The 14,645-nt window shown below is 41.7% G+C and overlaps 1 long non-coding RNA gene across 1 annotated transcript; it reads right to left on the bottom strand.

Annotated features, from left to right (window-relative positions):
• Nucleotides 1–1,007: 1,007 nt before the first annotated feature.
• Nucleotides 1,008–10,478, bottom strand: LOC140701839 (uncharacterized). The gene is made up of 3 exons (XR_012080824.2): nucleotides 10,270–10,478; nucleotides 8,617–8,760; nucleotides 1,008–8,504 (listed from the first exon to the last, which is right to left on the bottom strand). It is a non-coding gene; the product is annotated as an uncharacterized LOC140701839 (long non-coding RNA).
• Nucleotides 10,479–14,645: the final 4,167 nt, after the last annotated feature.

The following is a 14,645-nucleotide window of genomic DNA, read 5'->3' as shown; positions in this document are numbered from 1 at the left end:
AGCAGGCAGATTGGAGCAGTTGATAGCCTGCGGTGGGTGGGAACTGTGCCAACAGCACAGGGCACAGCACATGATGTCCCAAAGTACAACAGCCTCAGTTTTGTCTTTTTTTTCTCATAGAAAGAGTTCAGGCTTGATTTGATCTAGCACCCATTCATTTATATTTTCTAGCAGTCTATGGTCTCTGAAAAGCTCTCCTCCAATACCACATTTCAAAAGAATCATTTTTTTCTGTCAGTTTTCTTCATATCATATTTGTTGAATGTATGTATTATTTCATTTTTTAAATCATGTTTTGATATTGTGCTGTTTATCTTGTTAGCCATCCAGAGTGGCCTGGTTGCCAGATGGTGCGGGGTATAAATCCAATACAACAATAAATAAATAAATAAATAAATAATAAATAAATAAATAAAATAGCTTTCACATCCACACAGATTAACAGAGATTACTACAGGAGAAGATCTTCAGCCTGGTCTCTGGTGACACATTCTTACAGCTGAGAATCTTTCTGAGTCTTCTGATTTCTTGTCTCCATTCGGACTGAGCCAAAGTATAGAAAACCTTGAACAATTCTGATTTCTTCATTGTCAACATTAAAGTTATGTAATTCTTCTGCAGACATGGAGACATATGCTTGGTTGCATACCTTAATGTGGTGAGGGGGTTTGAGAGTGTCAGGGAAGTTGAGTGCAATATCTTCAGACCGGCTAGACTGTCATGAATTTCGACTCCTAGCATGGTCACCGAAGGTAGAATGGTCAAAGCTGAGAAAACAGACTAAAGGTCATCTAGCCCAACCTCTGATCACAGCAGGACATTTATTACTTATTTACAATTATTTATAAAGTGCTTGGATCTGCAGAGGTCAAAGCACATGTATATACACATGTATGTACGTACCATTATATTACCTGATGATTCACACGTGACCTTCCCCTATTGAAAGCAATGGGGTGATGTGCTCATGAAGAGCAAATGATGTGATTATTAAAGTTGCAAACGTAATGGGATGACCAGGGATATGTGATCTGACTTGACTTTATAGTTAAGCTAGCCAAGAATTCTCTTAACCTCCTCCTTTAAATGAGAGGGAACCATTAAACACCCACCTTGCATTCTATTATGTGTTTGTGCATGGCTGTGGGTGAGAAAGAATCAGAGACAGGGAGACTGGTCTCAATTGAAAGCATTTATTTCTTACAGAATGCGGCACCAAAACATTTTTTGTGGCTGGCAAATAAGCTGCCATTTTGTTGAATAAATACTCTAGGTTAAATCATGAGGAAGTAGTACTTACAATGACTGGCATCCTTGTTGCCTTGTTATTGGATTCAGCATAAAATTTAGTGGTAAATAGTGACCCTAAATTCATAAAATTCAACGGTACTGCAGTCAGCATTACCTGACTACACAATATTTTCCACTCAATGGAACACCAAATCCTTTAAGGAATAATGAGCTAGGAACTGGGCCAGCCTCCAACTAGTAATTCTCTTACGCTCATTTCCCCCATTGCATGCAAGCTGTGGAAATATCTAAAATACCATAAGGTGAAAAAAAAAATTACTTAATCGGAGATGAATTTTAAAAAAGAGAGAGGAGAGCTAGTGTCACCTTGGAAGCTGATGAATATAATAGTCCCCGAATAGTTACCGGTCTGCAGTACTGATCTAGCTCAATGCAGAACCAATGCAGAACCAAAACAGATCACAAACAAAACACTATCTGTGTATTCGCAAAGCCCGAAAAACCCACAACAACCAAAACACTATCTCTCTCCCTCCCCCACCCCCACGATCCGAATCACAGAGCCTCTGTCTATGATCTTTGAGAATTCCTGGTGATCAGATGAAGTCCCTGAAAGCTGAAAATGGGAAAAGTTGTCCCTCCTCTCAGAAGGCTGAGAGGCAAAAGGCATCTTCTAATATCTGAAGGACTGTTACATTGAATACAGAGCAGGCTTCTTGTTTACAGCTCAAGATGATAGGACCAGAAGTAGTAGGTTCAAGTTACTAGAAAGGAGATTTCAACTAAACCTTAGGAAGGACTTCCTAAGAATGAGAGCTATTCAACAATGGAGTCGACTGCATCATAGGGTGGTGGACTCTCCTCAACTGGAGACTTTTAAGCAGAGGTTGGACAGCCACCTATCAAGGAGGCTTTAGCTGTGGATTTCCTGCAGAGGCAGGGGGCTGGACTTGATTGTCTAAAGAATGATGCACTTACTTAGGTCAAGTCCATTTAGAGCAATGAAACTTCCTTCACCTCAAAATACAGACCACTTGGACTGGGCTGGTAGAGATTACATAACACTGAGATGCAAAAAACAAATAATTGTAAGCAAATCATGTAACACGATGTTTGACAAGCACAAATCAAATGTAGATAGAGTGAAAAACTAATAAAATGTTTTTTTTTTAAAAAGGTTACATAACAGCAGATACAACTGCTCATAATGCCTGCTCTTTGTAGACGCTGACACTGTCAAAGCTAATACTTCACCTCTGCAGGGTCCCTGTATTGTGGAGATCTTCAAGGACACCATCCTAATGCAGTGGCCAGACCCAAGCGGTCCCCTCGCTGGGCATTTTCAAAAAGCAACTAAAAACACTGATGTTTCGGCAGGCCTTCCCTCCCCCCCCCCAGTTAATTCCTTACTCCTCTTTCCTTCTCTTTCCTAGTGGTTTATCCAATTGTTGAAAGTTTTCCACTTTGTATAATGATTTCTATTATTGTTGTTCCCTTTGTTGTGAGCCGCCTAGAGTGGTCTATTGACTAGATAGGCGGGATATAAAATAAATAAATAAATAAATAAATAAGATGGTTGCAGACATGGAGGCCTTAAATGCAGGGGTGTTGGGTTTAGCCATCCCTGAGGTAGCAGTAAGGGAACGCAAGTGGAGCTCTGACCTTCTGTGAGGAGACAGGCAGGAAAGGGCTTCTTTTATGGGCAGAGTGAGGTGTAGGAGTGGATCAATTGCTCCAGTAGACCAGCCACCACTGGTCTCCCTGCTTAACTTGTCTGTCAAACATGTGTCTGCTACAACACCGGGTTCTTATGTCAGGCCTTTGGTTGTTCTATTTTACATACTAGTGCATGTGAAGGGTGGGGTAGTTTCATCATATCAACCTCTTACCACTTCCACTGAGCCCGAGGGAAGTGGATGAGCATCAGGAGAGGAAGGCAGGGTGGCAATGGAGCACTGCAGGGACTGTTCTCAGACCTGCTTCCCTTATAGCTTTAATCCCTCCTTTGCCAGTGAGGGCACCAGTGAGTTCATGCTGAACCGGGATACATTCTGTTCACTTCCTTACAATGCTTCAGGCTAGCTAAAATCATAAAAATTGACTATATCCATTTCTTTTGGCATTGTGCTTTGTGAGGCCCTTATCGGAAGCTTTCTGCCAGCACTATCACAGTCAATCTGATGATCTATTCAATTAACAGAGCTTGTATTTTGGAGGCACCTATTGTGCTGTGACGTCCCTTTACAGTTCTTGCCACATGATTTGCTTAACCTCTCTCTGCTCTTTTTAAAATCAATTGGCTCTGTTCATTCTGTCATAGGATAACTGGGATGAAGCTTTTTCTAATGATGCTTCAGCATCTTTTATTACAGTCCTTTACAACATAAAGATGGTAACTGGACAACAGTGATTTCTGGCTAGACCACATAAGGGAAAATACATACAGTATTGAACTTAATTCAGACCACCTTGATCAGTGCGAAAAGGTGTGTTTGTTTCTTTGTTCATTTTGATTTAAAGACATTTTTGGAAGTAGTTTGCAAATCATTATATGGGCAGAAGCAAGCACCAAATTAGTAGCTCTTGGAAGGCATTGATGTTTTATGGTATACAGATGGGGGGCAAGAGTAGAAAACATTCAATAAGGAGCTGCTCGTTTTGAGCTGACCTGCTACAGGTTACTTTGGGAGAAGAAAGGTGTGGTAAATGAATGAATGAATGAATGAATGAATGAATGAATGAATGAATGAATGAATGAATGAATGAATGAATGAATGAATACTGGGAGAACAAGAGAGTATTGTGGCCCCTCAAAGATTAACAGATTTATCATAGCCAAAGCATATTCTACATACTTCCTTTATGTACCAGGAGCAAACTGAGGTAAGAGCAAACCGTGTGTGTGTGTGTGTGTGTGTTAAAGACAGTGTGGCCTCTTAAATTTTTGCTGTCCAAAATTGGAAGAAGTATCAGGGCCAGACCTGCTCCCAGAGTGAGGGGGACCAACTCAGGTGGCAGGTGCTGTGGAGTATATGTAGTGGCCTGTGGTGTTTGAGGCAGGAGTTATTTTATGTCACACAGCCTCTGAACTAGCATGCCACACTCTGGCAGGGTGGGGAATGAATGTTGTTTCACCATCAGATCTGAGGGAAGATTTAACTGCCTTTCCCATCAGGTTCTGGAGGTGGAAGTGGAACCAAATGTCTTTGGCCAACCCTGAAAGGAGAACATGTATTCCTAGCAAGGTGTGACTGTCCCACAGATTGTACCACCACCACCTACTTAAGCCCCACCATGAGGGAATATAACCAATGTCTTTCTCCTCTCGTGCTAGGAGACAGGCTCAGGGCAAAGCAGCAACGCGCACTACTGGCTTCCCAGAAAAAACAAGAACAGTCGTCTTTCTGTCGAAGCGATTGTTCTGGAAAACAGTACAGTATATACACAAAGCTTCAGAGATGTATCATGCAGCAAGAGATGTGCTTTGGAAGAAGGCCTGCAAACGTCTGGTCTTTGAAGAACCCTTCCAGTATTTATTGTAGAAAGAGCGCTCTGTGTGATTACCAGAAGCAAGGCTGTGCTACTAGGCCCCATCCTGGCACCGAAAACGCCTATGGCTGCCCCTACCCTGGCATTCATACAGTGGTGTGGAAATCTGCACCAGAAAAGCTTCCTCGGGAAGAACTCTTAGATTGTGTCCTAAACACAGGAGCTGTTTTAAAGGAATACTTCTGCAGTTTGTTGTTCACCCAGGAGGAAGCACTATTGAGCACAGCAGAATTTATTTCTGAGCATACAACATGAAATTACTTTGTGTGTGTTAGTTTATGGCTCTCACGTTCACAGAGATAGTACAAACCAATTCTAAAATGCACATTTTAATTCTTTATTTTCTCATTTTGTCTCTTAATTTTTAAACACATTTTCTTCAACCTGAAACCTCTGGAGTTTGTACTGTCTAAAAGGCTGAACGTATATGCCCTATCTTTCCAACTTAACAGCGTTTATATATATAAAGTATGTTTACACACCAAAAACACTCAAGATATATATATATAAATACTTTTTGAAATATATTTAAAATATTAAAAATAGCAACAAGACTGAACAATGTTGAAGGCTCCCTGGTAAATTTGCGTTAATAGGATAACTTCCTATAAATGCGGTATTTAGGCGCACACATCTGCACTTTTTATTATAATTCTGCTGAAATGCTGCTCCTGAGGAACTAATTTAGCACATGTGTGATTGATGGCTATATGATGAAATATTTTAAATGAGCAATAAAATGGTCAATATGAAGTAATGTCCAAATTAGAAACTGACTGAATTATTAGCAATAAATAATTTCTTTCTTGGAATTAATATTTTTCCTTTTGTAGTATGCCTGCATGTGGTTATCAGCTCATTGATCTGTCTACCTACCTACCTAACTTTCTATCAGCGTTAACGTCTTTCACTTTGTATTAATCCACAATTTAATATCTCAGTTCCAACATTTAAAACTGTGGGTCTTTTTAGCACAGTTGCCAAGACATGAAATTACGACTCTTAGCCCACACATTAAACAAAGTGGAAACTGTCAATCCATCAAATAATAAAACTAAGGAGTTACTTTTGTAGAACCTAAAATTTAAATTTTCATTTTTAAAGCAAATTCTTAAAAAGCATCCATGCAGTTATGCTTATAAAAGAAGACAACTTAAAGCTGCCCAGCCCACTAAAGGCTGCCCATAGCAGACACATGGTTGAGGATGGAATGGACCATTGAAGCTGATGAAAGCATTTCTATGTGACAGCAGGAGCTGATTTTTATTTATTTTTTTTACTTCTGAGGATAGGAACTCATATTATTGATTCAAGTGCTGAGGCCCTTCAACTTTTAGAAGGCTCCTTTCAAGGTATGTGAGGGGTTGCTACTGTTTGGATCCCAACTGGAATGATAACATCAAGGGACTAATATTGCAACACCAGATATGCAGTTAACATATACATGGTTACATACTTGTCTGTACAATATTCTTAAGTGATATTCACTGTACTCATAACATAGTGTGAGAACAAACCAAATCAAAGGTATTTGTGCATTCCCAAGTTGACCATGAGGTAAAGCAAAGAGCCCAGAGGCATTAACAGAGTGGAATGGTGGTATATCGTGAGTTCAATCCAGCATTCATGTGTCATGACTAGAAGTGGGGAAATGGGAAGAAAAACAAAGGAATGTCCAGCTCTGCAAACTCCTGCCACCCAATCAGAGGTCCTTCTGTTCTGCCTGAACCAATCAGCCCAATGACCGGGCCCTGCCATTTGCGTTTCCCCATTGATGGAAAAGGGATCTTCCTAGAGAAGCAGAAACGCACAAATACAAAAATGAAGCTGGACAAAGAAATGTCTCTAGAAGGGTGTAGGCAGATCAGGCACCTATCATCAAATATTAAGAGTACAATCAGATGGGCTTGACTGCAGAAGGGTAGGGGGAGGGAGTTTAAGGATTTAAAAATTGTCACTAACACATCAGCAGTGCCTTCAAAGGGCTTTAAAAAACACACAGAAAACAACCCTTTCAAAACATTGAACTGATGTGTCAGCTAAGATACAAAGAGCACCCAAAATGACACTCCGCACCTCAAAGTGACCCTATTCAGCATGATTTAGACCAGTGGTTCTTAACGTGGGCAATAATGCCCCCCAGGGGGCGATTTCATTTTTCAGGGGGGCGGTAGAACGAAAAGGGGCGGTGTGGGGGCAAAAGAACAGAAGGGAGGCGGTAGGGGGGCACTGGAGCGAGCCAAACCTGTGAAGGCGACTGCAGCCGCAGTGCTGGCAGTAGATCCGGTGCTGCTGCTGCCGCCAGATGATCCAGCTCTTTCTACCTGCCACGTCTTGCCTTTCTCCTTTAGGGGAGCACTGAGTGTGGATCGGGTGGAAGGAAAGGGTCTCTTGGGTCCTCATCCTTGCCCCGTGAAGCACTGCCTCGCACCCGGGTGGGGAGGGAGACTAGGTAGGTAGGTAGGTAGGTAGGTAGGTAGGTAGGTAGGTAGGTAGGTAGGTAGGTAGGTAGGTAGGTAGGTAGGAAGGAAGGAAGGAAGGAAGGAAGGAAGGAAGGAAGGAAGGAAGGAAGGAAGGAAGGAAGGAAGGAAGGAAGGAAGGAAGGAAGGAAGGAAGGAAGGAAGGATATCATCACCTCAGGAAGGGGGGCGATGATAACTTCCTCAATGGCTCAAGGGGGCGTTTCTTTCAAAAAGGTTAAGAACCACTGATTTAGACCAACCCAGGCCAGGATAATTCAGCTGTCTAGTCATACCCTAAAACAGACCAATTATTTATCATGCAAGTTCTGTTCACATGTAAAACACCCTGCGAGTGACATCTACCGATGACTCACAGAAAAGATGCACATGAAGGGAGGGTGCAACTACCCACGAAGGGTCCTGGGACCACACCTTCCCTCACTGTATGTGAAAAGTGACAGTTTTCCCTCCCAGCCTACCTTCAGTGCCAGAAGTGAGACAACTGGTAACAAACAGGCAGGAGAACAGGGGAAGAGGGCACTAATATCACTCGTCTTTTGTGTTTGCTCCTTCCCCCCCCCCTTGGCAAAAGTTGCCCTATTTCAATAGCTAGTTGCCCAGGGATTATTTCGTTTTATTGTACTTATATGCCGTCTTTCTCCCCATAAGAGCCCATATTGCTTCACAATCAATTAGAACAGCATGAAAAACACAATTAAAAACATGAGGAAAAGTATTAAGGACAAATTAACCAAATAAGATCAAAACGATCACAGCAGGGAAGTGGCCATTTGACAAGGATGCAACACAGGATATGGTATTCATGTCTTTGTCTTTGTCCAGAGGACCAATGGACATCAAGAGGCTGCACCTGGCAAGGGGGAGTCTAGCATGGCTCATCCACAGGGATCTTGCTTCTTCGCCTTCCTGCTAGAAAGGCCACTTGATTCCAGCTGTGAGGTGGACCACAGAGCTGAAGGGAGCACAGCCTGGCTCCCATCTCTCAGCAAAGGCTGCTCCATTGTGTGGGTACTGGGTTTGTGTGGATGCATAGTCCCCAAGATATCCTTCTCTCAGATGTTGTTTCCTATGGGACCACCTGAATCTCACCAAGAAAGGCCCAATGTAGGGACTGAATGTGCAAGTTCTCATCAATGGATCGGCACAGGACCAGAGCATAGGGTGGGTTGGATTTGACAGGCCTGGGTTGAATCAATTCGAAAGTTGTTGTTTTCCTGATCCCTGAAATAAGAATTTTCTTGAGACAGAATTCAGAGGCAGACGAGTGGGGGGAAATCTATTCTGCATGAGGATATGCAAACATTTGCAGAAATAATGAAGACCCTTAAAGTACCTCACTGTTATCTGCACATGGAAGGAACCTTGGAATGCCAGTTATCTTTCTGGGCAAGAATGCTCGGTGATGGATTATCCTGTGCAGAAATGGACTTCAGATATCCAGCCACCCTTGTGTGTATATATATAGGATATATATCCTCTATAAAAGAAACAAAAACAAGAGATAGTTGAGGATAGGTTGAAGGGTGATGAAATGAATAAAGATTTGTATGAGTAAGAATTAAACTCCACAATTTTTTAATGGGTAGTGATACATGATTTTCAGCCATAGGTGTGCAAATAAGGTTGTTGTTGTTGTTTTTTTGAGGGGGGGTGTTAATATGTAATTTTGGACTTCTCGTCTTCCCGGAAGAGATAAATGGAAGTCTGAAAAGGAAAACGCATTCCTCTAGAATGCATGGCCAAGCTGACAAGGGCTTATAAACCAGGCCTAGCCCGCTGCTTGGGGGAGCTTTATAACTGATTGTTTTAAAACCAAAGTGACACCAGAAAGGGTCAAGTAAATAAATATGCATGCCTCACCAGTTCAAAATAATAAAATTCCAATGTGTGCAAGCCTGCTTGTTGAACATATGTCTGAGGCACGGCTAAGCCATCTGGCTCAATGTCAAGCATTTACACCAACTGCAGTCTTACACTACCTGACAGCAGAAAAGCTTTATTCCCTTGGTGTTTGGGCACAAATGGAGAAATATTATTGAAATGATTATCTGCATCAAGACTCAGATTTGGTTTGACATTTAGCTGGCTCTGTTTAATCCAAAGGGTTGTCTGAATGAATAAAGAGAAGGGTTCCTCCGGAAGACGCTGCCAGCGGTGGGTGTAGTGGCAGGGAAGGGAAAGGGGGTGGGGGTGGGGCGTGGAGAGCCAGATGATTAATGAGATTGAAGGACTGGGTGGACCCTGCCCACCTCTACCCAGACCTCAGTGCCAAGAATTGCATATAAAATCAGGCGGATGCTTTCCCTGCCTTGCCTGAGCCACCTCAGGGGCCTCTTTTACTGGGCCTGGAGGAAACAAAGGGAAAGGAGGCCTCGCATTCTTTTAACAGATAAAAAGAGCTTATAAACAGGAAGAGATATTCAGGCCTTATAATATTTAAGCTGCTGTCGCTCATCAAGGTAGAAAGGGAAGGGGGACATAAAACTCATGACAGCGGCAGGGCAGAGTTCGAGCTTTCGCTTTCTTCTTTTCTTCCCCAGGAGGGTCAAAGTCTCCAGTGAAGTCCAGAAGGACGCACAAGAAGAGGAACTGGCCACAGAGCAGGGCAAGGGACTCTCTACAGGCAAACTCCGCTGAGAGGACCGAGTTAGAGAAGCCCCCTACACACACACACACACATGACTCTCTTACTCCTTCACACAGCACATAGGTGACTTTCAAAACGTGTTGCCACAACCTGGGGTCACAACCCTGAGCATAAAGCTGTGGATGAGGCTATTGACGGCCACTAATCCAACTGTCCAAGATAGTAGGCCGCTCAATTGTGCTACCCAGGACAGTGTCATGGGTAGAGTGACGGATTGGGACTCAGGAGACCTGGGTTCATATTCTTGCTCAGACATGGGAAACTCACCACTGTGGAGCACTGATAAAATACGCCTTAAATATCTCACTGATAAAAACATGCTTTTAACATCTCACTTACCTTGAAAGCACTATTAGGGTTGCTGAAAGTCAGTTGTGACTGGTCAGCACAGAACACACATGTCCCTCCGTTCCAGTTGTTCGAGAATCTGGAGCAGGAGGGTCCCATTCCACTCAGGTCCTGCATGTGGGTTTTCCACAAGCATCTGGTAGGATGTTGTAGGAAAGAGAAAAATGGACTGAATATAAATAAGTCTTATGTTGATGCAGAACTTAAATCATTTAAATATTTTCAGTGGTTTCAGTTTCAGACCTTTTAAAGTTTGCCCCACCTTTGTTTTGCTTTCTTTTCGGAAAAACCTGCACATACAAAAAAGCCGGATCCCCACTGATCCTGCTTTTAAGAAAAGACGTTTTATTATTATTATTATTTCTCAAGGTTTTTGCATTAAACGATTCTCTGCTAGTTTCAGGATATTATGCTGACCTATCTTTATAGGTATGTCAACATAATACAGGTGGCCCTATACAGTAAGGGATACAAACTCCCAGTGGTTCTTGGTCCTCATGTATATTATTGTGGAATCTGTTTCAGGATTTTAAAATTTTTATTTTTAAGCTAAGATAGCTCAATGGTTTAGGTATCTGGTTATGGAGCCAGAGGGCAAGAATTTGATTCCTGCTATGCCTCCTTGGGGAACAGCCAGCCTGTGTGGCCTTGGGTAAGCTGCACAGTCCCAGGACACCCCCAGAGGAAAGGACTGCACAATGCTTTTGTCTTTCTTGCATTTTAGTGATGGGGCTATGATGGAGGCCACGGCCTGAGAGTCGATGCCCAACAGGGTGTGTGTGTTTGTGTATGTGTGCTGTGACTAATGGACTGTGCACCACTGACTTAAGACCATGAGCTGCAGTCATCATAGGACAGTTAGTCACATAGAAGACATGTAGTCTTCTGGCTGTCCTCCCCATTCAAGCTATCTTTCAAATCAGATAGCTTGAAACATGGACCAGGACACTGCCCATATTTGTTATTTCCACCAAATGAGAAGGAGAGGAACAATGGGATGGGTGTGTGTGTGTAGCCCTGTCTCTACTTTGATGAGCAGGTGAGATTTAAATCAGTAAACATAACATGTTGGAGCAAGTGGTGGCTACTTGAATACAGTACTTCAAATATAGCTCATGCTTATTGGAAGAGAGAAAGTCAACCATCACCATAACAAAGATCCCAATATAAATTGAAATTAACATTTCAGTTCAAGACAAATATTTCTGCATACAATTTATAATTTGATTTCTATTACAATGTTAAGTCTGTAGTAATTGGTTCTGGTGGACAGTAACTTGAATTTATTTTCCCCCTCCTCTTCCTTTTCTTTTCTTTTCCTTTTATTGCAACCATGATTGTTGATTTGGATTTGAAAATAATTTGGTGATTTGGATTTAATATGAATGTTAGATATGATTTCCTCATCACTCTTACTTTTAATTAACTTTTTAATTGAGATTTAAATGAGTTCTAATGAACACAATTGGTAGCCTAATTGATTTGCTGCCACAGCATAGTAAGTGATTGGTATGCAGCTAGCATTTTAATATACTATTCTTGCATGCCAAATAGTTTACAGGTTAATATTTTGGCAGAGGTTGACTAATGTATGCTAAAAACAATAGTTCACTTTCTGAAATAAAGAAACTTATTAAAATGTATCTATACTTTGTGATTGTAAAAATTCGATGAATGACTATCCTATTAACACACCTGTAGAATGGAGCTCGTGTGTCTACATAAAGACTATTTTAAATTTGTACAAATGAATGTATTCATAGCTTTTGAAAAGGGTAGTATTCAAACAGTAAAATGAACATTACTTAAAACCACTAAAATAATGAGATATTTATAATGTTTAAATTAGAACTACTCATTGGATTTCCTCTTTAAGGAGTTCGTGAAAGGAGTCTGTGGAAAATTATATTCTTTCATCATGTTAAGAACAACGAACGGGCAAGAAAATATATTATGACATAGTTAAACACAAGGCAATAAGTTCTAAACTGCATAAATTATATGTTTTCCTCTATTATGATCCAGACAGACAAAATGAACATTTTTTGAAAGAAAATGACCAGAGCATGATTAATTGCAAGCTCACAGATTTTGCAGCTTCAAGAGTAAATCAACTGCTAAGAAGTGCTAACTTGCTAAAATATAAACTAATTTTAGTCTCTGGGTATTAAAATATAATCCATCTTCCTCCTCCATTGGGAAAGCTAATTAGAAATGGTGACTGTCACAAGGAGAAGAAGCTGAGAAGGTTGGGATTAAATTCTCTTGCATAGGAATCCGAGCTCAGAAAGCACTGCCAGGCTCTTGCCACATTTCACTATGCAGTGAGTGCCCATGGTGCGCGCAAAGCTTGAAAGAAATTGGTGACAAGTTACCAGCAACCTTTTGCTGTTTGGGGAACAATGCTATTTCTACAGATATTGTAGCAGCTGGTGACCTTGTTTCTTTTCTTAATCTAACAAGTAACACACACTCATTTTGCTTTTTTTAGTTTCCTGTGTTCTTATAATTTAAGATTTTTTTAAAAAATAATTAACAGGAACTTTAAAAAGAAAAAAGTTTAATGAATAACACATCACTTTTTTTTTTAAAGCAGGCTCTCTCTTGTCTCTTTTTCTCCCTTGCTGGAGCCCTGCTGCTACTATGGTGCCTAAAATACACAATGTTAGAAAAGTCAGCTCTAATGAGTACTCCGGAATATGCTGTGCCTAGAGAATGAGGGGTTGCTTCACAGATAGCATTAAAATTAGTACTATCCTAAGGCCTTTTGTGTTCAAAAGTTGCACATAACTGATCGAAGGATGGGATTCATGGCAGCCTTTCAGGCCACTGATTTCAACCACCTTCTTGATGCAGGAAATGTAATTCTAGAAAAACTCTAGCAGATGGTTGCCCAGCCTCTGCTCAAGGGTTTCTAGCAAGGAAGTGGCTACCACTCATCTTCAATGAGAAATTGTGCTTACTGTAAGAAAGTTCTTTTAGTTTTTCAACTCAACTTGAAACCCATTACCTAGCCCTGTTTGGTAAAGGTTCCCTTTGACATTTAGTCCAGTCATGTCCCACTCTAGGGCGCAGTCAGAGGTGGGATTCAGCAGGTTCTCACCTATTCTATAGAAGTTATTCCTAAATGTACTATTGGTTCTTAGAACCGTTTGCTGGCCTGAGATGAATGAAGGAGGAGGGGCCAGGTGACCAGCGATGAGCGGGGAGAGGGGGGTGCAATTAGCTGCCTCCCTTCCTGCGCCACACTGAGCCATCTGAGGTGGGGTGTGGGTGAGAGAGATAAAGCCCTGGAAAGAGCAGAGGCATCAATGGGGGAAAGGGGGGAGGATGAGTCCTTGACGTCACTGGAGGAAAGCCCATGGCCTCGAGCCAGAGGGGGGGGTGATTGACAAGGCATGAGGGCAGGACACAGAGGGAAAAAGTTTTGGGGTGAGACCACTTCAGTCAAACACCCAACCATCCTCATTTTACTATGATTTTTTTCAAGTTAAAGGTACCATATAAGACTGTTGCTTATGTGGTACCTTTTTTTAAAAAATCTCAGAGAATATCCAATGCATGAAGTGGTGACGGTCTCACTAATCCACGCAAGCAAGGTATGCAATAGAAAAGTCACTCACACCACAAAGAGATCAAACCTCCAAGCCTCATTTAGAATAACAAAGAACTCTTCCTCCTGCCCCAAAACTGACAATTTCAGGAGACAAATGGCACACAAATAGCCCACTCTGTTAGAAGGAGGAAGACAGCTATCAGTATTTTAACACTACTAAGATTTACTATTCTTGAAGGCCATATATCCAGGACCAAGAAAGGAAAACACATAAACATATCAATAGATAAAGGGAATTGAAACTTTTCTCTCCAGACATTCAGGTGCATCTTGACCACAGGTCAACATGGGGGGGGGGTGCGGAGGGACTCCGAGGGGGAGGGACCATCATGAGAAGGCAGCATTCTCCAGAAAAAGACATACATGAGAGCATACTAACCAAGCATTTGTTGATATTGGTTGTTGTGGGTTTTTCGGGCTCTTTGGCCGTGTTCTGAAGGTTGTTCTTCCTGACGTTTCGCCAGTCTCTGTGGCCAGCATCTTCAGAGGACTGGAGTGGTGAGATTGGCTTTCAAGCTTTCATTTCTGAGATTACTTTCAAGTAAGTATGCTTCTTTTCGTTCATAGGATTTTTAAAAAATATAAGAGACATGTAATTTTGCATATGATGAAATACAGATATGTAGAATGGTACACAACCTTTCCAAAGTGCTATGCTGACCAAAATGAGTACAGGCCATGCTATTTCTGTGGGGGAAAAAATCTCGAGTGTAAAAGGAGAAAGGAAGGCCATCCCCCAAACATCATCAGG

This window comes from Pogona vitticeps, chromosome 1, assembly GCF_051106095.1.
Source record: "Pogona vitticeps strain Pit_001003342236 chromosome 1, PviZW2.1, whole genome shotgun sequence".
Classification (NCBI taxonomy): domain Eukaryota; kingdom Metazoa; phylum Chordata; class Lepidosauria; order Squamata; family Agamidae; genus Pogona; species Pogona vitticeps.
Note: the sequence above shows the minus strand (reverse complement) of the source record. Positions and strands in the feature narration are given on the sequence as shown.